The 21592-nt window shown below is 44.2% G+C and overlaps 1 long non-coding RNA gene across 2 annotated transcripts in view; it reads right to left on the reverse strand.

The window, feature by feature from the left end:
• The window catches only part of LOC135056526 (uncharacterized), a 95432-nt gene extending 82455 nt beyond the window's left edge, over positions 1-12977 (reverse strand). For both annotated transcript variants that reach the window (XR_010244004.1, XR_010244003.1), the window contains exons 1-4: positions 12774-12977; positions 11309-11435; positions 11052-11081; positions 7397-7490 (exon numbers count right to left, since the gene is read on the reverse strand). This is a non-coding gene — a long non-coding RNA (uncharacterized LOC135056526). The remainder of the gene's footprint in view (positions 1-7396; positions 7491-11051; positions 11082-11308; positions 11436-12773) is intronic.
• Between the last annotated feature and the right edge of the window lie 8615 nt (positions 12978-21592).

Here is a 21592-nt window from a genome sequence, read left to right on the forward strand (position 1 = left end):
CGTACCGACACACAGCATACACACAGGGAATGCTCTGACAGAGGACAGGACCCCACAAAGCCCTTTGGGGAGACAGAGGGAGAGTATGCCAGCACACACCAGGGCGCTATATATCACAGGGATATCACATATAAAGAGTGTTTTCCCTTATAGCTGCCTATATATATTGTATACTGCGCCTAAATTGTGCCCCCCCTCTCTTTTTAACCCTTACTGTAGTGTATTGACTGCAGGGGAGAGCCAGGGAGCTTCCCTCCAACGGAGCTGTGAGGGAAAAATGGCGCCAGTGTGCTGAAGGAGATAGCTCCGCCCCTTTTTCGCGGACTTTCTACCGCATTTTTAAGGATTCTGGCAGGGGTTAAAAAGCACCTATATAGCCTCTGGGGCTATATATGGTGCCAGTTTGCCAGCCAAGGTGTCAGTATTGCTGCTCAGGGCGCCCCCCCCAGCGCCCTGCACCCATCAGTGACCGGAGTGTGAGGTGTGCATGAGGAGCAATGGCGCACAGCTGCAGTGCTGTGCGCTACCTTGGAGAAGACAGAAGTCTTCAGCCGCCGATTTTCCGGACCACCTTCTTGCTTCTGGCTCTGTAAGGGGGACGGCGGCGCGGCTCCGGGAACGGATGACGAGGTCGGGTCCTGTGTTCGATCCCTCTGGAGCTAACGGTGTCCAGTAGCCTAAGAAGCCCAAGCTACCACCACTTAGGTAGGTTCGCTTCTTCTCCCCTTAGTCCCTCGATGCAGTGAGCCTGTTGCCAGCAGGTCTCACTGAAAATAAAAAACCTAACAAACACTTTCTTCCTAGGAGCTCAGGAGAGCCCCTAGTGTGCATCCAGCTCAGCCGGGCACAGAAATCTAACTGAGGCTTGGAGGAGGGTCATAGGGGGAGGAGCCAGTGCACACCAGATAGTCCTAAATCTTTCTTTAGATGTGCCCAGTCTCCTGCGGAGCCGTCTATTCCCCATGGTCCTTACGGAGTCCCCAGCATCCACTAGGACGTCAGAGAAATTGGGCTAAGTCCCCATCAAAGATTATGGATGTTGAGATATCAGAGTCAGGATCTGTTTCCTTCCCATCTGACTGACTGGAGTGCTTTGCTAGGACCTGGTCACTACTGACCTTACTCGAGGCTGAGACTCTCTGAACCCCACCCGGGGCAGTGACTTTCTGAACCCCACCCGGGGCAGTGACTTTCTGAACCCCCTCTGGGGCAGTGGCCTCCGGGAACCCCACTGGGGCAGTGGCCTCCGGGAACCCCGCTGGGGCAGTGGCCTCCGGGAACCCCGCTGGGGCAGTGGCCTCCAGGAACTCCGCTGGGGTCAGCTCGGATTCTTTTACTGGGACCGAGCCGTCGGCCCTCCCCCACTGGGACCGAGCCATCGGCCTTCCTCTCTGAGTCGATAATTAATTATCGAAACTTCTCCCGGGACTATGACTTCTGGGACTTTTGCTGAAGCTATAACCTTCAGCACCTCCACTAATGCTACGCCTCTTAAGTTCTTTCCTGGGTAAGCGACCTCTAGACCCTTCTTAGAGGCTGCGTCTCTCGAGACCCCACTTGGGGATATTACTTCAAATATCCCTTCTGGGGTTTTGCTTCTCGAGTTCCCTTCTAGAACTATGGTTTTAGATACCCTTTCTGGGGTTGCGCTCTGGGCATCGGGTACTGTTCCAGCACTCTGGGCATCGGGCACCGCTCAAGTACTCTGGGCATTGGGCACCGCTCCAGCACTCTGGGCATCGGGCACCGCTCCAGCACTCTGGGCATTGGGTGCCGCACCAAGATCCTGAGCATCGGGCACCACTGCAGGACCCTGGGCAACGGGCACCACTCCAGGACCCTGGGCAACGGGCACCACTCCAGGACCCTGGGCAATGGTCACCACTCCAGGACCCTGGGCAATGGGCACCACTCCAGGACCCTGGGCAACGGGCACCACTACAGGAACCTGGGCATCGGGCACCACTCCAGGAACCTGGGCATCGGGCAGCACTCCAGGTGCTTGCAACGCTGCTTCAACAGGAACCCCAAGAGTGGAGAGAAACATTCTCTTTTGATTCCTGAATCTATAATGGGGCTCCCTTGCCCAAGGACCCCAATTATAGGACAGAGAGCTTTTTAGTGTGGGTTGTGTGACAAGTACCTCTGCCACCGTAGAGACAGGAGTAGGTCTTGTATCCTGACTCAACTTGGCCAGAGGGCAAGACTCGTCACCACACTTTGGCTTGCGCAACTCACAGGTCTGCAGATAGTGGCCTAAACCCCCACAATATAGGCATAAGTTTAAGTTTCTGCGACGCAGACGCTCCTCTTCTGAGAGGCTGGGCCGCAGAAAACTTTTAAACCTTTTCTCTTCAATTAAACCAGAGGATTCTCTTGTCACCATACTGTGAACAAGAGTCTCTTTAGAGATAGATGTACTCTCAACGACTTCTGGCAAGATGAGCAAGATTTTAGTCAGAAGGTTTTGCAGTTGCTTTAAGGATTGCTGCAAAACTTCTAGTCGCTCTGGTCTCAAAGCACTGAAAGCAGAGTTCAGGGCTGAGAGAGATGCCTGCAGGGTTTGCATAGTAGACATAGGAGGATTTAAAACTAGACAAGACAAGACAAGGCAAGACTAGACAAGGCAAGACTAGACAAGGCAGGGCTAGACAAGGCAGGACTAGACAAGGCAGGACTAAATTTTTGCTAAACAAAACTGGGTTTTTTTTTTTTTTTTTTTAAACACCGTACTGGATTCTAAACACCGGACTGGATTCTAAACACCGGACTGGATTCTTCACACTGAATTCTAGACAGGACTGGATTCTAAACACCGGATTGGATTCTGCACACTGAATTCTAGACAAGACTGGATTCTAAACACCGGATTGGATTCTGCACACTGAATTCTAGACAAGACTGGATTCTAAACACCGGATTGGATTCTGCACACTGAATTCTAGACAGGACTGGATTCTAGACTAGACACTGGACTGGACCAAAAAAGAAAAAAAGTTTTATTTCTTTTTTGTGGTATGGCTGGTGATAATGTTAGGTTCCTGGTGCTCAGAACAAGGGAGATGTTATGAAGTGAGTCCAGAGCACCAGGACGTAACGCTGGGAAAGGGGAATGGAAAGGGAATAGCCCCTGGCGCCCTATCTCTGTTGTCTCGCCCGTGCTGTCAGTACACTCTTGCGAGACTATGGTTGCTTGAGCCCATGGCAGCCGCGTTTGAAGGGCGGATTACGTCTGCCCAACTTCGATGCCCCCTCAGGTCTTAATGAGAGACAAAGAGTGTACCGAGACAGGGTGATAACAAGGGGCCCTCTTACTGAAACAACCAAAGCCAGGGGCTACTAACTAGTCTAAAACTAAATGTATGTGCGGCTTGCCGCCAAAGGAAAAGAACAACAAAGGAAATGCTGACCACACGCCGACACAATACTTTTGTGTACCGGCGGTGACAGCATAAGCAGAACCCTCTGCAAAACACCAGTGACAGAAATAATAACGGAATACAGCGGCCTAGGCCGACGGACGCGGCAGAGCCGCTACTCACGGAACCGGTACGAATACTGGCAAACGGACAGGAACTCCCAATGCTGCTGACACAGACTCTCAGAACTGGATGACAGGCAGAATCCCAAACGACAGACCGGTGGACACCAAGAAGCCAGAAACTTGACCAGGCACAGGCAAAGCCACTGGACCTCAGGACAGGAACGCCTCACGGCAGGACACGGGATCAGACACAGGAATCGACACAGGGACTGACACAGGAATCGACACAGGAAGCAGCTCTACTGACACTGCTACACAGGAGCTCAGGAACTAGCAGGAACCAAGCTCAGAACTCCAGCAGACTGGAAACCTAGAAATATCACCAGCGTCTGTGAATAGCACTGAGCCAGCATATAACAGAGAGGCCTAATTAATAATCTCACGCAGCTGCCCTGTTGCATGACTCCAAACTGACAAGATGCAATTAGCAGCCAGGTGAGGCTGAACACATGGGAACAAGCTGCAATTACACAGACTCACCAGCGGCAGCAACCAAGAGTACTCTTAAACAGAGCAACGGGAAATCCTGGCCTGCGAAACAACTTATAAACATAAAATAGGAATGAACCACTACCTGTGGTTCATAACAGTATCCCCTCCTTAAGGGTGAGTTCCGAGCACCCCATGACACCCACGGGGAACATGAACAGAAGAATAACATAAAATACCTAACTGACATGCAAAACAGGAATGAGCCACAGCCGTGGCTCATAACAAGAAGACCTTAGACAGCCAATTCCTGTATAGCTTCAATATTGCACAATCGTATGTCCGGGCACAGTAGCATGTATTATGTACATGCAACATGTTTGCCTGGTTATCAGAAACTATCCCACTGTTTTGATTCACTGTGATTCCTGTTCCTATGGTGTTACTATATTTATCTTATTGACTGTCACATTTCTTCTTTTTGTACCTCTAACTGTGTCATAGTATTTATCCCCTCCCGAGTGAACTCACCGGCCTCTGCTATACCATAATTAGTTACAGTATTGTAACGACGATTTTCTGTCCAGGACCTGTAATACAGGCAGTATTAACCTAATTACCAATGCTGACACTATGTGCCCCATGTCCCCACATATCACTATGGTCCATTATCTAATTTGACAAACGCCGCGAGCAGTTTTAAACCACTGCTCATTGTTTTGACAACCGTTGCCATACACATCGCGTCACCGGAAGTGACGCGATGCGTTCCAAGTGCGGTCCAGACACGGACTCTGACCGCTTCCGGGATTTGGAGCCGTTGTCATGGAGATATTGCGTCACCGGAAGTGACGCGATGCACTCCATATGCGGTTCACTCACTGACAGTGACCGCAATTATAACACACTGCTGCTACTGCCGGCTGGATGCAGCCCACCTCCGGCGGAGGTGATGAGCATGCGTTCCAGCCGTGCGTTCCACACGGCCGGCGGCCATGTTGGGGGCGTGGCTAGCGCCAATTTGAATGGTATTTAGCAGGGGCCGGTGAGGCAACATCTGTGTCTCCAGTTCTCCTGCAAGGCTGAATTTATGCTGTATCGTTGCCACTGTTGACTGTTTGTACATTCCTTGAAAAAGGCCCGGCCAGGGACCGAAACGATGGATATCGATGGAGATCGCTTGATACTTCATATGAACTGTGAGATTACCTTTGCATTAAATTTACCTTTTACTTTATTGGATATTTAGTCTGGAGAGTGCTATCTTTTCCCACGATAGTGGGATTTCCTGTATTGTACTATGGGCCCAGCCTCTTTTGTGACTGGACTCTGATAGACACCCCAGCAGTTGACTCTAATATTGTGAGAGTGCAGGAACCCCCTGTATATATATATATATATATATATATACCTGTATATATATAGACTCCCAGCTCCGGCACTCAATGGGATCTTAGTAATTGCAGCTCCCGGTGCCCTCCACAAGTCAGCCGGCAATGCTGCATGTAATACAATACTCCATCGGCGGCACTCAGGATTGTTACAAATGACACGATATAACAGCTTTGTTAGGCAAAGTTTCAGCGCCTGTCAGCGCTTTTATCAAGCCACTTGAATGGCTTGATAATAGCGGTGACAGGCACTGAAAATGTTGCCTAACAAAGCTGTTATAGTGTGTCATTTGTAATTATCCTGAGTGCCACTGTTAGGGTATTTTTTATATATATATATATATATATATATATATATATATAAAAAAATGAAGAACAGCGCCTAGGCTAGTCCTGAATTTAGACACACGAAGTGAAATATAGTGAATGTGATCAAATAAAAAATGTTTTGACACCCCCCATGGATCAATGGGTGGCAGCTCGTGCCCAGTATATGGATAAAATGTAAAAAAATGAAGTGCAATAGAGCGCCTACTGGTGTTTAACAGGATTCTGGATTTATAGGATTTCTATATAGCCAGTTCACCTTGTGAAAAGTGCAAGGTGTAAGTTAAGAAGGATTGACTTAGCTTCCTTGGGAACAGCTTCAGTCTGATGACACTTTTAGGACATGTAAAACAGAAATAAAAACCAACATAGTGTATACTGTTTGATTATATACAGTGTTCAACACTTTAGGGACCTTGCTAGTCCCAATATGGATAAATAAGCTGGATGATAGGTACTATTTCCAGTACACAAAGGCTGGACGAATTTATAAAAACAAACAATTTAATATAACAAATCCTGAAGTAAATGTAGGTAGCACACGTACAAGAATAAAATTGTATATACAGCTTATCTGTCCACAAACGGAATCACCAGGTGAGCAACAGCCCGATCCTATTGGTGGATATTAAAAATGTCCCGAAGCAAATGCAGGTAACATACGTGTGGCATAGGACAGGACGAAACGCGTCGGGACCGGGACTTATGACTCACCCGTGACTTCTCTGAGTGGACAGATAAGCTGTATTAATTTTTATATCTTGTACGTATGTTACCTGCATTTGCTTCGGGACATTTTTAATATCCACCAATAGGATCGGGCTGTTGCTCACCTGGTGATTCCGTTTGTGGACAGATAAGCTGTATATACAATTTTATTCTTGTACGTGTGCTACCTACATTTACTTCAGGATTTGTTATATTAAATTGTTTGTTTTTATAAATTCATCCAGCCTTTGTGTACTGGAAATAGTACCTATCATCCAGCTTATTTATCCATATTGGGACTAGCAAGGTCCCTAAAGTGTTGAACACTGTATATAATCAAACAGTATACACTATGTTGGTTTTTATTTCTGTTTTACATGTCCTAAAAGTGTCATCAGACTGAAGCTGTTCCCAAGGAAGCTAAGTCAATCCTTCTTAACTTACACCTTGCACTTTTCACATGGTGAACTGGCTATATAGAAATCCTATAAATCCAGAATCCTGTTAAACACCAGTAGGCGCTCTATTGCACTTCATTTTTTTACATATATATATATATATATATATATAATTTTCATTTTAGAGCTTAGGGCCCCCTGATTTAAGTATCTCGGGCGCCCCAAAGTCTTAATCCAGCTCTGCAGTGAGTCTATGGTTACGCAGACTGGCTGCTGGTTGCATCCATACCCTGTTATCTCCCACAAATGGTCCCTTGCATTCCAATCCTCACTGCGAGCGACATTGCACAGGTACCTTGGCTCGTGTACAGTGCCATTGGTACACATATGAATTAGATAGAATAATGGCTCCAGAGGGAAGGAGAATAGAGGCAGAAGGGAGAATGACAGACCCAGAGGGCACAACACCAGACCAGGTAAGCTGGTGCACATACTAATGGTGAACACTTTTGAAAAATATAAAATGCAATAGCGCTTACACATCTTCCTGCAACATTTACTGTTTTATACATCCTATATAATAAAAGGCTGCTTCTCACCTTTCTTGGGAGGGGTGGTCTTCAGTATGCCGACTGACGGGATCCCGGCGACACAAATGTGCAGCACAAACACCTGGCCCATCTAGGAGTGGCACTGCAGTGGCAGACAGGATGGCAGATTTAAAAAATAGTCCCCAAACAGCACATCATGCAAAGAAGTGAAAGAGGTGCAATGAGGTACATCTCTAATACATATATTACGCTAGTCCATAGAAGCTGGGGGTCTGCACATGTGCAATCGCACTGTGGCGTCTTCACATGCTCCGGTCTCAGCACCTGCCAGATCTATTGGCTGGCTGTCTCCTCACCGGGTAGTGGCGGTCCCCCTACTAAAATGCATATAACATGTAATGTAATGTCATTTTTTTTTATTTCCCTTTCCAGTTCAGAAATAAATTAGTTTTATTTAAAGACTACGTACCAGCCTGTCAAAATGACAGACCAACATAACAGTAATGTCAGTGCCGGCAGCTGTGCACAGCCGAATGGAGCAGCTCTTGAATTGCTCTGTAAGGCGCCATCTAGTGGCCACCGGAGTGCACATCACAGTGTGAGGAGCAGTGTTAGCCTTTTATTATATAGAATAATTCTGATACCAATGTCTGCTGAGCACAGAACAATTCCTCATCATTATTTCCAACAAGAATAACTGGAAATATAAATATAAGGCTTTAGCCATGTACATGTTTGCCCCTTTAAAAAAAAGTTCAGTCACCAAACTCTGGCTTTATTACATCTCTGCCCATGCATTAACCTTACATAATCCACTTTCCTTCCTTGCCAATTGTGGTAAAAATATTCACTGTGAATAGAAAATATTGATAATGTTTCATTACAGTAGATCTGAACCCAGTGCTCCAGATGACATTCTATCTATGTGGGAACCAGTGATCTCTAAATAGAGGAGCAGGTGGATGATCAGACATGACAGATGAAAGGATGCTTTTCTGCTATTAGGGCTGGCACCATTCTTTAACTCTAATATCAAAACATGTTGCAGCAGTGGCGGAACTAGCGAGCGGTGGGCCCTGGTGTGACAAAATGCTTTGCCCCCCCCCCCCCCACATCCCCCCCCACACACATCCCATCCAAGTCCACCCCCTCACCCCTGGAGAGGATCTGGTGAGGGGGACCTGCTCAGGGCCAGAGAAATGGATACCTAGCAACAGTGCCGTAACTAGACATTTTAGCACTGTGTGCAAGAAACGGCATCGGAGCCCCACCCCAGCATGCAAAACAGGGGCAGTGCGCGCCGTAGGTGCGCGCAAAAATACATAGTGGCATGGCTTCGTGGGGAAGGGGTGTGGCCACAAAATAATACCAATTCATAAAACGGTACACAGTAGTCTCCATTATTCAAATTACGCCGCACAGTAGCACCACTACACCAGGTAGAGACCCTTTTACACCTTACAGCGGACAGATTCCTCTTTTTACACATTACAGCAGACAGCGTGCACTTTTTACACATAACGGCAGACAGCGTGCACTTTTTACACATAACGGCAGACAGCGTGCCCTTTTTACACATAACGGCAGACAGCGTGCACTTTTTACACATAACGGCAGACAGCGTGCCCTTTTTACACATAACGGCAGACAGCGTGCCCTTTTTACACATAACGGCAGACCGCGTGCCCTTGTTACACATAGCGGCAGACAGCGTACACTTTTTACACATAACGGCAGACAGCGTGCCCTTGTTACACATTACGGCAGACAGCATCCCCTTTTTACACATAACGGCAGACAGCGTGCCCTTTTTACACATTACGGCAGACACAGTGCCCTTGTTACACATTACGGCAGACAGCGTGCCCTTTTTACACATAACGGCAGACAGCGTGCCCTTTTTACACATAACGGCAGACCGCGTGCCCTTGTTACACATAGCGGCAGACAGCGTACACTTTTTACACATAACGGCAGACAGCGTGCCCTTGTTACACATTACGGCAGACAGCATCCCCTTTTTACACATAACGGCAGACAGCGTCCCCTTTTTACACATTACGGCAGACAGCGTGCCCTTGTTACACATTACGGCAGACAGCGTCCCCATTTTTACACATTACGGCAGGCAGATTCCCCATTTTTACACATTGCGGCAGGCAGATTACCCCTTTTTACACATAGCGGCAGGCAGATTACCCCTTTTTACACACAGCGGCAGGCAGTCCCCCATTTTTACACATTGCGGCAGGCTGATTCCCCCTTTTTACACATTACGTCAGGCAGTCCCCCCTTTTTACACATTGCGGCAGGCTGATTCCCCCTTTTTACACATTACGTCAGGCAGTCCCCCCTTTTTACACATTGCGGCAGGCTGATTCCCCTTTTTACACATAGCGGCAGGCAGTCCCCCATTTTTACACATAGCGGCAGGCAGGCCCAAGAAAAAAGAAAGAGAAAGAAAGAAAGAAAAAAAGAAAGAAAGAAGAATTATACTTACCCTCTCTCCGCGGCTCAGGCTCCTCGGTGCAGCAGCGTCAGACGATTCCCGGGCAGTAGAGGAGGTGGAGGACGGAGGTGAAGAAGGGAGCCGCAGCAGCGCTTTGTTACTGGTGGAGGCGCTGCTGCTGCTGCCCCTCTGCTTCCCTATAGGCTGTTCTCGGAAGACAGCCTATAGGGAAACAGAGGGGCAGCAGCAGCAGCGCCTCCACCAGTAACAAAGCGCTGCTGCGGCTCCCTCCTTTACCTCCCTCCTCCTCCTTCCCCCGTCCATGCCGCTGCTCCTCTCCTCTCCGGGCGGCTGTGCGCTGCGGGCAGCGGTTGCCTGCAGCGCACAGCGGCATGTAATGAGTCAGTTTGACTCATTACATGCTTGGGCCCCTGGACAGAGGCGGGCCCCAGTGCAACGCACTGCTTGCACTGCCGGTAGTTCCGCCTCTGGCATGTAATGAGTCAGTTTGACTCATTACATGCTTGGGCCCCTGGACAGAGGCGGGCCCCAGTGCAACGCACTGCTTGCACTGCCGGTAGTTCCGCCTCTGTGTTGCAGGGTGGGTGAGAGAATGTGGAAAGAGGGGTGTTACCCAAACATAGAGTGGGGTTCTTAGAACTGCAGGTCTCTGTTGATGTCAGCAGTAATGGACTAGGGCTGCTTATCAGCCTCGGTATTTTAGTGCAGCGAGTGCACGTTGCGGGGTGTATGGCCACTGCTTATGTGGGTGTGCCACGGGGCTTGTGGGGGCATGCAACACAGAGGGTGTGGCCTGGTTGCAGTTGGTGAACAAAAAGAGAGACAGAAGACTGCACTGTGCCTGTCTATCCCGGCTGTCTATGTTTCCGGATAGAACCAACAACCCATTGCCCTTCTGGCATTTGCCACACCTGCCAGATGGTCAGTCCTGCCCTGGATGTCAGGTATCTATGTAAAAGAGCAGATTTTCCTTGGTTGCTGGTCCTTGTGTTGGTTGTGGCTTACTCCGGGTCAGATATGGAGTTATGAGGACAAGACAGGCTGCATGTAATCAAGCCCAATACCAGGTGAAACGCGCATCATACTGGAGCTCCATTGCAGGAGTGTCCTGAAAAAGGTATTTCTTTCGTTGTGTTTGGCTCTCTTGGCAAAACTTACCTGTTTAATGTATTAAGGGTGACAGATGCAAACATGTAATCATATAGTGCTATTAAAATAAGTAACATTACATACCAGCAAACCCAAGAATGTTCCTTGAATCTACTGCAAAATGAAGGACATACAGTATTAAGATTGATAAATTCTGTTTTATACTTCTAATATACTTAAAAAATATATGTAACCTGAAAGTGAAAAAGTTACTGTGAACTGTTTGTGGGCTAATACACTCATGAGCAGCAATGTAATATACCCAGTAGACACTTAGACAGTTCTGATATCATGCATTTTTAATCTAAATCAAGAATATGATACAAAATAATGTTACTCACAATGGCACAATGTCTTCCAGCCAACTCCTCACATCAGAACAAATCACCAACCCAAGAGCAGAATGAGATGCTTGCCATCGTTGATAAAATTAATGATGCTTTATGTGGATTCCTTCAGTCACAAAACCTTAAAAATCAGATTCACGATGTTACCAAAAAGCTGAAATCCAAGATCTGTGAACTCAACATTGACACGATTGCTGTTACTGCAGTGAAAAAGACGATAGACAACATCCTAAACATGATAAAAGATGGAACATTGACAGAGAATAAGTTGCAAAACTACCTGGACAGAGATCCTGTCAAACAGTTTGAGGACTTCATAAATCATATGAAAAATAAACCAAATTAAAGACCCAAGTGTCTCAAGGTAAGATAATATATAAAAAAAATAGTAAAGAATATGACAAATTAAAGACCCAAGTGTCTCAAGGTAAGATAATATATAAAAAAAATAGTAAAGAATATGAGATGCATCGTTTATCACAAAACATAATGGCCCTCATTCCGAGTCGTTCGTTCGGTAATTTTCTTCGCATCGCAGTGAAATTCCGCTTAGTACGCATGCGCAATATTCGCACTGCGACTGCGCCAAGTAATTTTACAATGAAGATAGTATTTTTACTCACGGCTTTTTCTTCGCTCTGGCGAACGTAGTGTGATTGACAGGAAATGGGTGTTACTGGGCGGAAACAGGCCGTTTTATGGGCGTGTGGATAAAAACGCTACCGTTTCCGGAAAAAACGCAGGAGTGGCCGGAGAAACGGGGGAGTGTCTGGGCGAACGCTGGGTGTGTTTATGACGTCAAACCAGGAACGACAAGCACTGAACTGAACGCAGATGCCGAGTAAGTCTGAAGCTACTCTGAAACTGCTAAGTAGTTTGTAATCGCAATATTGCGAATACATCGGTCGCAATTTTAAGAAGCTAAGATACACTCCCAGTAGGTGTAGGCTTAGCGTGAGCAACTCTGCTAAATTCGCCTTGCGAGCGATCAACTCGGAATGAGGGCCAATATTTCAAAAACTTAATTTTGACATAATGCATTTGAGTACTCCCACAGATAAGGAAGAAAATGTATTATATTAAAATATAGTTATTGATTTAGCCTATTAGGATACTGGTCACAAAAGGTACACAGCAGAAGGTACAGTGTCTGTTAGGCAGACAGGGCTGTTTCTAGCCAATTTGGCTCCCAGTGCGAACAGGTAAAAAAAAAATGCATAAAAAGTACTATTTTGTGAAAAGGGGCGTGACCTCTGGGAAACCTGGGTGTGGTTTTACTAAAGTGGGAGTGGCCTCACATGAAAATACTACTTTACATTCCTGTTTTTGACCCCGCACCAACAGACCTCGGCCACCACAGGAAAAAAAGAAAAAAAGAACCCATATTAAACCTCACACAGTAATGCCCCTTGCACCAAAGTATGCCCCACACAGTAATGACCCTTGCACCATGCCTCACTTAGCAATAATCACAATGCCCTTAAAATGTCCTGCTCGTTTTTAGGGGTTGTTTCATGCTGCTGCTGCTGCTAGCATGACCTGCTCCGTGTGCTCCCTCTGCTGTGGCTCCTGCTCCCACGCATTCCTTCTGCTGCTGCCCCTGCCTCGCCACACTCCCGGCACTTCTGTGTCATTGCCTGCTGCCTCCTCTCTCTGGGCTTCGTCTAACTGTCCCTCCCAAAACGGGCACCGCCAACTCTAGTATCCATCAATACTGTCCTCTATCAGGTGGCGGCCATTTTGGGAAGGACGAGACTGCATAGAATACAGAACACAGTAGCATAGTGCATGCAGGGGGGTTTTCCGAGTACCTAGAAACTCCCCTTGCCGCTGATCTATCATGGCGGAGCTGATTTTTTTTACATTTTTGTAACAGCTCAGCCTCGGTTCGAAGTGTGACACAGTCACTCCCCGCAAGGCTGGCCGCTCAGGCTGGCACGTAGGAGGAGCAGCTCCTCTTTTGTGCTGTGAGAGGATAGAGGCGCTAGGTGTAGCGACATTGTAGCAGCGCTGCTTATAGCTTCACTGTTCCTGCCAGCGGCTAGGCACTGACTGTCACTCCGTACCACCATGGAGCAGAGCCAGGTGAGACATATGCCGAGGACTTATGTCTAATACACTTATGTCTGTCTATGTGGGGGTAGGGGGCGTTCATGGTGCTGTCCTGTCTATGGGGGAGGGGGTGGAATGATGGTGCTATACCGTCTATCTTTGGGGGGCGGGTGATGGTGCTTTCCTGTCTCTATATGGGAAACAGTGGTGCAAGTATGCGGGTACGCTCGGGTATGCAGTACCACTTGCCACACACTTTGCACATGTGACCGCCATTACCACAATTATAATGCACCACAAAGCTACAAGACCATGGTGCTTGGCAGCATGATGGTGCCCAGGGCTGCCACCAGAAATTGTGGGGCCCGGGACTGACAAAATAGGCAGCCCCCCCCCCCTCCCACACACACTTTTACGAAAAATATTTAACACCTTATTCAAAAAAATAAAAAATTATACATTTTCAAACGTGATGGGGGCTAATGAAATATTCTAGGGGTGGGGAATCATTAAATATTAATGTGGTGGGGTAACATTAAATAAGGTGATTCATCCCTATACACCGCACTACATAACTACACTACATCACCCCTACAAGCTGCACTACATTACTACGCTACCACCCTCCCTATATGCCACACTACATCACTACGCTAGAACCCCCCCATATGCTGCACTACATAACTACATAACTACATCATACTATATCACCACACTGCACTACACTACTCACAATAAAACATCCCAGTTACTCTTTCTAAATGAGCTCACCGTGAGTTCTCTCCCCAATGTTGCTCCAGACCGAGTAGAGTGAGAGCAGCAGACTGGAGTGTAAGGAGAGAGAAGAGTGGAGGGGAAGAAGGGGGCTGGGCCTAGTCCTACAGACAGGAGAGAGCACAGAGGAGAGAGAGCTAAGTACAGGGAAAGAAGGGGGTTCGCTGAGGAGATAAAGGGGGCTGGGCCTATTCCTACAGAGGGGAGAGAGCAAGGCACAGGGGATGAAAAGGGCGGGCTAAGGGGAAAGGGGCGGTGCCCATTCCTACAGACGGGAGAGCAGGAATGGCAGAGAGCAAGGTACAGTGGAAAAAGGGGGCGCAGTGGCAAACGCAGGATTTTAATGGGGGGGTTTCCGTACATGTATGTATGCATGCATGCGTGTGTGTATATATATATATATTGCGAAAAAAATGGAATGACACAGCGCCACTTGTGAGGTGGGTTCTCAGTAAAATATATAAAATATATAAAACTAAATTGCTGATAAAACACATGTAACCTCGCTAGAAGGTGTCTGCCAACCCTTAAGAATGCAGTCCTGATACAGTACTGCTGGGAAATGTATAGAAATGGGGGGAATAAGGGTACCGGCGACTTGTGCTGTTTAAAATGCAATAGTTAAAAATAGATTTTAAAGCCAAAAAATATGTAATAATACAAAGGAGCTTTAATATCACATAAAAGCGAATTACAACATAAAACGTACTTCAGAATATTAATAAAAGCATAAAAACATAAACATAAAATGTCTTTGTAAAAAGGTAAGGAAGTTCTGACTTAACTCTTTAAAAATAGGCAAGGGAGTCACCACAGGGAGTCCAACGCGTTTCGTCACAACTGACTTCTTCAAAGGAAGGAAGTCAGTTGTGACGAAACGCGTTGGGCTCCCTGTGGTGACTCCCTTGCCTATTTTTAAAGAGTTAAGTCAGAACTTCCTTACCTTTTTACAAAGACCTTTTATGTTTATGTTTTTATGCTTTTATTAATATTCTGAAGTACGTTTTATGTTGTAATTTGCTTTTATGTGATATTAAAGCTCCTTTGTATTATTTTTTTTTTTTTTTTTTTTTTTTAAATGTTTTTATTAAGGATTTTCCACATACAGAAAGGAAAACGAAAATAGTATACAATAAGACAATAAAAGCATAATCCCAAATATCATATCATAGTTGTTATTATCTATCCACATAATCTCACTATGAGGTAATGAGACATAATAGATTAAGGCGATACAGGGATAACAGTATAATGATAAAAAGAAAAATTAAAAAGGACACAAGACATAGACAAAGGAAGGAGGTGAGGAAAGAGGGGAATGGGAAGGAAAATATATACCTAATATTCATCTTATATTTTGACACAGTATCTAGATTCCAAAAGAAAACAACTTAAAATAGCTGACTCTCAGTATGCACCCAATACCAAGTTCACGTAACATAAAATGCCATATGCTCCTCAAAGTTAAAATTTTCAAAAGATTTGTATATATGTAATCGGGTCTCTTTTTCCAAAGTACTGATAAATGGAGCCCATTTACAATAAAACTTTTGAGCTCCTAATAGTAAATCTACCTCTGCGTATTTTCGCTCATAATATAATATTTGAAGTAATTTTTGTTTAACTTCCATTAGGCTAGGTACCGATTTCTTGATCCAATGACACAAAATACATTTTTTGCATACTGCTAGAATTGTGATCAATAATGGCAAAGTGTATTTTTTCCCCCCTGTTATAGTCCAGTTTTTAAAACTGAACCCCAAACAAGCCATAGGATCAGGTTGTAAAGCGAGACCAAACATTGTATTAATAAAACTCAGTATTTTGCACCAAAATTTACGTAACTTAAAACAATCCCATATACAGTGGTAAAAATCAGCAACTACAGTTCCGCATTTAATACAATATCCCATCTCATCCTTAACCATATACCGTCTTTGATATGGAGTTATATATGCTCTATGCAATGTGCGTATGTGAACTTCTTGTAAGTACGCTGATTGTAACACCTTAAGTGAATATGAATATAATTCAGTTAAATCATGAATCTCAGTTAACATTGGAATATCTTTAGTCCATTTCTGTAACAATATCTGCCATTGTACATGTTCTGTAGAACTGATTATAACATTATATAAATATTTCACTCTATAATCCTTCTCACGGAGAAAAAATAACAATGTATCGATAGATTTAACCTGAGCGATATTAAATTTTTGGGTCTGAATAGGGGGTTTAGGTGCATTAATAGAAAGTAAAAAATGCCGCATTTGAAAATACATAAATCTCTGTGAGCTTGGTATTGCATATCTAAGACATAACTCTTGAAAGGTATATAAGGAGCCTCCTGGATCAAAAACCTTACATGATAAATCCAATCCCTTTGCCCTCCAAGTATCAAACAATGAGTTAGAAAGCGATGGGGGGAACGATGGATTCCCCCATAAAGGAATAAAAGGTGTAACAAAGGGATTGGACTTACATCTTTTATTTAATTCAAGCCATGCTTTATATGTATCTGTAAACAAAATATGGTTCCGAATATTTAGTGGGATAGAAAGCCATTTAGTTTGTAAAAGTGCACTTGGGGAGTAGGGGGAAAAAATAGCTAAATCTAAAGATAAATCTATGTATTGGTCCTTATTAAGTATCCAAGCACTTATGTAACGAAAAAAAACTGCTTGAGAGTATGTTTCCAAATCAGGATATCCCAGACCACCTGCAGTTTTAGGAGTAATTAATTTAACCCTTGATATTCTCGGGCGTTTATTTTGCCATACAAATTTAGAAAATAATGCATCCAATCTCTTAATATCCGATTTAAGTATAGCAACTGGTAATTGTTGCATGCAATAAAATATTTTCGGAAAAATAATAGATCGAATTATTGCTAAGCGTCCCAATAAAGAGAGAGGTAGGTCCCTCCATGACTCAAGTTTTGTAGCAATTTTGGTTATTGTAGTAGAGAAATTTGTCGGGTATATTTTGGATAAGTCTGAACATATATGGACCCCCAAATATTTAAATCTCGATGGAGCTATAGAAAACGGCATTTGTATGGATCTCAAAAGGTCTGGACTAGAGTTTCCCAGCAATAAAACCTCCGATTTGGATCTATTAATTTTATATCCGGAAACCACCCCAAAAGAGTCAAGTAGATGTAACAAAGAAGGCAAAGAGTGAGTAGGGTTAGAAAGAAATAAAAGGGTATCATCTGCAAATAGTCCTATCTTCAGCTCCTCCCCTCCAATTTTAATCCCCTGAATCAAGGGGGAAGCACGTATAGCCACAGCAAGGGGTTCTATGGCAATGGCGAAAAGAAGAGGGGACAAGGGACACCCTTGACGGGTCCCCCTCTCTAGTTTAAAAGCAGATGAAAGAAGTCCATTGCATGCTAATTGTGACTGTGGAGAAGAATATAAGGTACGTAAAATATTAATAAAATGGGTAGGAAAGCCAAATTTCTCTAGGGTACGAAATAAATGGGGCCATAAAACTAAATCAAACGCTTTTTCAGCGTCCAACGTTACTATCATATGAGGGGCTACCCGCAAGGTATGATTAGATGTTACCTGTGATATAGCTGCGAGAACCCTCCGTACATTCACCACCGAATGCCGTCCTGTTATAAAGCCAGTTTGATCTTTATGTATCAAAACCGGAAGAATGGGCTTTAATCTTTCCGCTAAAATTTTTGTAAAAATTTTATAATCAGTATTAAGAAGTGAAATTGGTCTATAAGACCCCGGAAGACTAAGATCACGTCCCTCTTTCGGTAAGACTTTAATGACGGCATCCGAGAAGTGAGCAGGGAGAGTTCCCTCAGCTATAATTGAATTAAAACATGCGGCCAAAGGTTCAGCAATTTGGGTAGATAACAAACGAAAAAATTCATTAGAAAACCCATCAGGGCCTGGCGATTTAAATAATTTCAACTGCTTAATAACCCCAACAACCTCCAACGGAGTCACAGGAGCCATCAAAACAGGTAGAAAGGATACTGGGAGTTGTGGCAATGAAAGTAAATCCCAAAAGGTAGAAGAAGAAGAGGGAAGAGATACAGGGGTAGGAGAGGTGGTTTCCAGATTACCAGAAGCAACGGAAGCATTTACTGAGTATGTAGGCACAGAATAAAGCTCCTCATAAAATGATCTCATCACTTCGATTATATGAGAGTCGGAGTCCGTAAAAGTTCCGTCTGATTTCAATAAGGGCCTGATCACTGTACGCTTTCTAGATCCATGTAGTAAATTTGTAAGGAGTCTACCATTTTTATTACCAAATTTATAATATTTTGAGTTTACATTAAAATAATATTTATCCCCACTGGTCTGTAAAAGCTCTGAGAAGTGAGTCTTAGCTGTGTTATAACGTATTTTATTTTCCAAGGAGGGGGCCTGTTTAAATAGTTGGAAAGCATTAGAAAGCTTACCTTGCAGGTCTAAGTAAGAAGCATTTCGTAGCTTATTAATTCGAGAAGAGTATTCTATCAATTCACCACGTAACACGGCCTTGGCCGCCATCCAAAAATTAGAGGGATTGGATACAGCACAGCCAGAATTATGCGTCTGATATTTTCCCCACGTCTTTTCTAAGAAGACTTTAAAGCCTTTCGCTTTTACAAGATGTAGGGGAAATTTCCACAAAGGTTTAGTCTCCACAGATCTCTTGAGTTCTAAGTTAATCCATACCATACCGTGATCTGATAATATAGGGGGTTCAATATTTACAGTAGAGATTTTAGTAAATAAAGGTTCTGCCAGAAAAATATAGTCTATTCTAGAACAGGTGTTATGAGTCATGGAAAAGCATGTAAACTCTCTCTCAACCGGGTAAACTGCTCGCCAAGTATCTACTAGATTGAGGGATTTAACAAAAAATGGGACCCCTATTTTTGGAAGGGTAATCGGGAGTTTCGGAGCAGGGGAACGGTCAAGAAAAGAAGATGAAATTAAATTAAAATCCCCGCAAACTATTAAAGAGGCAGGATCATACGTATGGAGTTTAGCCAATAATGATGTAAAAAAGGTTTTCTTATATTGATTGGGGGCATACACATTACATATATTGAATACGATTCCTTGTATATCCACTGTAAGCACCACAAATCTACCATCTGGATCAGGGAAAACAGATAAAACATGACTATTTAATGACTTTTTCCCTAAAATAATTACTCCTCGTGATTTAGTATTGTATGAGGCTACAGCTAGTAAATCCCAACCCAGCATTTTTAACTTATTCGCTTCCAAAGCTTTTAGATGGGTCTCCTGTAAACATATCAATTCTATAGATAGCTTATTGAGGTATACAAGTAGTTTACGTCTTTTCGCAGGTGTATGTATGCCTCTAATATTAAGTGAACCTATTCTGAGAGGCATTATCACATACAAGTCTCTTAATCATCTGATACTGTTCATATCCATAAAGAAGGGGTAAGGGAGGGTGGAAAAAACATAAGGGAAAGACAAACAGAAAATGGACAGACATATATAACCAAATAATTTGAGCAGTACTAATTTAACCAAACTGGACTTCCAGCAACTGACTGCTCTCTGAGACACAAAGATCCCAAATAGCAGACCTAATAACGTATTTATTAACAAAAATAAAAAGAAAAAATGGCGCAGCTCCGCTCCTCGATATTACAGTGATTGGCTGAAAATATTTCAACACCTACGAAATATACTCTAAATGAAGATGTAAGCAATATTAAGGCTTAATAACTTCTTAAGGCTTAAAAGCTTCTTAACGTGCCTCAGAAATGCAGTAAGACATATAGCACCCCTTAAGCATAGAGTATACCCCATATATACTTATTTAAACTCAAATATATACGGCAGTCCCAGTTCTCACTCATCCACAACATCAGCAATGTCCCCGTGTTCCTTTGCAGAGGCCTCTTCTTTAAGAAATGCTGCAGCATCTTCAGGATTTGTAAACTCCGAGTACGATGTACCAGAAAAGATGCGGAGACGTGCAGGAAAAAACATAATAAATTTTCTATTTGCTCGTACCAAGGTGGTACAAATTTCCGAAAAAGAACGACGCAGTCTTGAGAGTTCAACTGAAAAATCTTGATAGATACGGATGTTATGTCCTTCCCACTGAATCGGATATAATTTGCGAGATGCTTTCCAAATAACTTGCTTATGCAAAAAATTTAAGGTTTTAAAAACCACCACTCTTGGTTTCTGTGCAGTGGCTTTCGAGATATCTCCCACTCTATGGACTCTCTCTATGGAAATATCAGCACATGCTTCTTCCACATGTAACAGCTTAGGGAGAATAATGCGAACAAAATGATCCAAGTGATTTCCTTTAAGTGACTCAGGAAGGCCTGTGATTCTCAAATTCTTCCGTCTGGCCCTGTTTTCAAAACTATCTAGCTTTTCTGCCAAGCGCTTATTATCTATTTCCAGAGCCCGTACAGATTTTTGTAAGATACTGACATCGTCCATAGTGTCACTTACATGTTTTTCTACGTCAGTAACACGGCCAGATAGAGTTTGCAATTGTGAGGTAATATCAGAAACTGCCTTTTGCAATAGAGGCGCCATGGTGGAGTGAATTGCCAAAACCATATCCTCATAAGAGGAAGAGAGAGTACCTGTACCGCCCGGAGCCGGAGCAAGGTCCAACATAGGATCCGCTATGGGTTTCTTCTGTACTGGCGTCCCTGGAGCATTATCACCGTCCGGCGCCATGTTGTGGTCTCCCCGGCGCTTCTCTAGTCGCGGTGGCTGAGGTGGCGGGGGTACTCCTGAGACGGAGGACACACTCAAAAACTTGTCCATCGTTCCCTCTATCCTCCGTGGGGAACGGGAACGGTGTCTGCCTTTGGTAAACAGGGTTACTGCAATGTCGAGTGAGTTGGGGAGCGGAGCTGTCGGAAGAGGCTGCTCACTCTCCCATTGCCGGAACCGGAAGTCCTCTCCTTTGTATTATTACATATTTTTTGACTTTAAAATCTATTTTTAACTATTGCATTTTAAACAACACAAGTCGCCGGTACCCTTATTCCCCCCATTTATATATATATATATATATATATATATATATATATAACACATACACATAAAAAAAGAGCACACAAATTCAACAGGTAAGATGCCTGGGTGCCCTGAATGGAATTATGTCACAGTCATCTAGAGGCAGCGGCACTCACAGGTCTTAGTAGGCAGTAGAATTACTCACATAGCAGTCCGCAGCATCTTAGCCATTTAATAAATACAATTTTGTCTTGATGAAATTTTTTTAATTAAAATTAAACGTTAACCTGTACACTTGTATACTGAACTGTCCGGCTAAGATGCTGCGGACTGCTATGTGAGTAATTCTACTGCTGCCTACTAAGATCTGTGAGTGCCACTGCCTCTAGATTGACCCCCCCCCCCCCCTCCCCCCCGGTAAAAAAGGCAGAGGCCCTCAGATTTTATTAAAAAACTAAAA

The sequence above is a fragment of the Pseudophryne corroboree genome, chromosome 3, assembly GCF_028390025.1.
Source record: "Pseudophryne corroboree isolate aPseCor3 chromosome 3, aPseCor3.hap2, whole genome shotgun sequence".
NCBI classification, from domain to species: domain Eukaryota; kingdom Metazoa; phylum Chordata; class Amphibia; order Anura; family Myobatrachidae; genus Pseudophryne; species Pseudophryne corroboree.